Consider the following 3,642-nt stretch of genomic DNA (forward strand, 5'->3'; position numbering starts at 1 on the left):
CTCAGCGAATGCTGTGCTTTCGCAGAGGCTTTGGCTTGGAGCAAACAGCAGTTCGCCGCTGCTTCCTCAGCAAGGCTTCAGTCGCGTCAGGGAAGAAGAGCTGCGGGAGAGCTGGTGTCTCTTGGGCCTTGTTTCCCGGGCTCCATGTTTGCGTCCTGGGTTCATCCTGCCAGGCCGAACTAAGCAGACACAGCCACAACCGAGCAGTAGCCTAGGATGGCACTGTATGCACACTACCATCTCCCGGTGTAGGCATTGCTAGGCCTTTTACTCTGGCACTCAGGCGGACTCGCGGACTAGGCCAGTGGTTTACCCACAGGAAAGGAGAGGTGACAGGATCCTTGCACATCGCCCGTGCACTGAATAGGGAGCTTTGGGGGAATGTCCCCACTCCTTCCCCTTAAACCCATGCCTCCTCCAAGCTTTCAATTCCTGGAGGAAGTCGGCATCTGATGGCCAGTTCTTTCTGGGGGTTGTTTCTCGAGTTCAGTGAAGGCGCCTGGTGGCAAGCCCATGTCTCCACCACGGACAGGTGGCCAAGGTGTTGCTGGCTCCTTGGGCCCAAAGGCTCAGGACAGGCATGCTTTCTGTCATGACTCCTTCCTCAGAGTGGAGCCCTTTCCCCTGCCCTAAACTGCCCCTCGTGTCTCCTTAGCAGCCAGGCTTCCGTCGCTCTGCAGTGACAGACGTGTCCCTTTCCTTCGTGCTCCTTCCACGGTGCCACCGCACTTCTCTCTCAGGCAGAGGGGTGCCCAGGCAAAGAGGATTTTGCTAATGCGGGTTTACTACACCGTGTTGTGGAGACTAGCTCCGGCAAGCAGCAGGCAGCATCCCACAGACCGGACTCTGATTTCCCAAAGAATGCTGTGCTTTCCCAGAGGGGATGCCCGGCAGAGAGGCTTTCGCTCTATGCGGGTTTCTCCCATCGTGCTGTGAATACTAGGCTAAGGCTAGCAACAAAAGCAGCCCACAGAACCGACTCTGACTTGCCAGGGACTGCTGTGCTTTCGCAGAGTTTTTCAGCTTGGCGCGAAGCACACTTCCCTGCTGCTTCCTCAGCCAGGCTTTGGTCGTTCGCTCTGTCGCGGCAGGGAATAAGAGCCGCGGGAGAGCTGGTGCCTCTTGGGCCTTGCTTTCCCGGGCTCCAAGTTCGCGCCCACGGTTCACCTTGCTAAGAGGAACTAAGCAGACACAGTCACATCCCTGCAGCAGCGTGCGTGGCCTAGCATGGCACTGTATGCCTATTACCATCTAGTGGCGTATGTAAGGTTTTACCTTTGGTTCTGGCGCTCAGGCAGACTCGGGGTCTAGGCCACTCTCTTCACCACAGGAGAGGGGAGGCGACAGGATCCCTGCACACGGCCCCTGCACTGGGATGGGGAACTGTGGGGGAATGTCTCCACTCCTTCCCAGGCAAACCCCCTGTCACAAACAACGCTGCCATATCTTGGGGGAAGACGGCATCTCTCTACCCGTTTCTCCGTGGGGTTGTTTCTGCGAGTTCTGATTTGGCCTTTGGGGGCAAACCCGTCTGCCCTTGGCACAGGTGGCCAAGGAGATGCTGGCCCCTTGGGACCAGAGGCACAGGACAGGCCTGCCTTCTGCCCAGACTCCTTCCTCGGAGTGGAGCATGCGCCCCTGCCCTAGTCTTCCCCTCATGTCTCCTTAGCAGCCAGGCTTCCTTCTCTCCGGACAGGGAGCGGGGGAAACTTGGCTTGCAACAGGCCTGCTATTCGTGCCACGGCACGCTCTCCTGCTTCCCGAGCGTTTCCCGACCCCAAGGCCAACGTTCCTTCTCTTCCCCGGGGGCGGCGTGCGGCACCTTCCACACACATGCTCCTGGGGAGCGCGGTGAGAGACGTGTGTTACCATGCTTCTCTCTCAGGCAGAGGGAATGCTAGGGCAAAGAGTATTTCGCTCCATGCGGGTATCTTCCACCGTGCTGTGGAGACTAGCTCAGGCAAGCAGCAGCGGCATCCCCTAACCCCACTCTGATTTCCCAATGAATACCTTGCTTTCCCAGGGGAGATGCCCACGCAAAAAGGCTTTCACTGTATGCGGGTTTCTCCCACCGCGAGACTGTGCTCAGGCAAGCAGCAGCAGCCCACAGAATATTTCTCTGCGAATGGTCTGCTTTCGCAGAGGTTTTGGCTTGGAGCGAACAACACTTCGCCGCTGCTTCCTCAGGAAAGCTGTCACATCAGGGAAGAAGAGCTGCGGGAGAGCTGGTGCCTCTTGCGACTTGCTTTCCCGGGCTCCATGTTTGCGTCCTGGGTTCACCCTGCCAGGCCGAACTAAGCAGACACAGCCACAACCTTGCAGTAGCGTGCGTAGCCTAGGATGGCACTCTATTCACACTACCATCTCCCGGTGTAGGCATCGCTAGGCCTTTTACTCTGGCGCTCTGGCAGACTCGCGGGCTAGACCAGTGCTTTCCCAACCTGGAAAGGAGAGGTGACAGGATCCCTGAACACCGCCCATGCATTGAATAGGGAGTTTTGGTGAACTTTTCCCACTCCTACCCTTAAACCACGTGCCTCCTCCAAGCTTCGACATCTTGGAGGAAGATAGAATATGATGGCGTGTTCTTTCTGGGAGTTGTTTCTCCAGTTCAGGGTAGGCGCCTTGTCGCAAGCCCATGTCTCCACCACGGACAGGTGGCCAAGGAGTTGCTGGCTGTTTGAGTCCAAAGGCTCAGGACAGGCATGCTTTTGCACAGACTCCTTCCTCAGAGTGGAGCCCTTTCCCCTGCCCTAATCTTCCCCTCGTGTCTCCTTAGCAGCCAGGCTTCCGTCGCTCTGTAGTGACAGAAGTGTGCCTTTCTTTTAGGCTCTTTCCCCAGGCGCAACAGCGCTTCTCTCTCAGGCAGAGGGGATGCCCAGTCAAAGAGGATTTCGCTCTATGCGGGTTTATTACACCGTGCTCTGGAGACTAGCTCCGACAAGCAGCAGGCAGCATCCGACAGAACCGACTCTGATTCCCCAAAGAATGCTGTGCTTTCCCAGAGGGGATGCCCGGCAGAGAGGCTTTCTCCCTATGCGGGTTTCTCCCATCGTGATGCGAATACTAGGCTAAGGCTAGCAACAAAAGCAGCCCAAGAACCGACTCTGACATGCCAGGGACTGCTGTGCTTTCACAGAGGTTTTCAGCTTGGCGCGAACCCCACTTCCCTGCTGCTTCCTCATCCAGGCTTTCGTCGTTCGCTCTGTCGCGGCAGGGAATAAGAGCCGCGGAAGAGCCGGTGCCTCTTGGGCCTTGCTTTCCCGAGCTCCAAGGTCGCGCCCAGGGTTCAACTTGCTAAGCCGAACTAAGCAGACACAGTCACAACCCTGCCGTAGCGTGCGTGGCCTACCATGGCACTCTATGCCTATTACCATCTCCTGGCTTAGGTAGGGGTCTGCCCTTTGCCCCGGCGCTCAGGCAGTATCGGGGTCTAGGCCAGTTCCTTCACCAAAGGAGGGAGGAGGCGACAGGATTCCTGCACACGGCCATGGCACTGGGATGGGGAACTGTGGGGGACTGTCTCCACTCCTTCCCCGGCACACCCCCTGCCACCCACAACGCTACCACATCTTGGTGGAAGACGGCATCTGTCTGCCCGTTTCTCCATGGGGTTGTTTCTGCGAGTTCCGGGTATGGCAC

Source organism: Mustela lutreola, chromosome 14 (assembly GCF_030435805.1).
Source record: "Mustela lutreola isolate mMusLut2 chromosome 14, mMusLut2.pri, whole genome shotgun sequence".
Lineage (NCBI taxonomy): Eukaryota > Metazoa > Chordata > Mammalia > Carnivora > Mustelidae > Mustela > Mustela lutreola.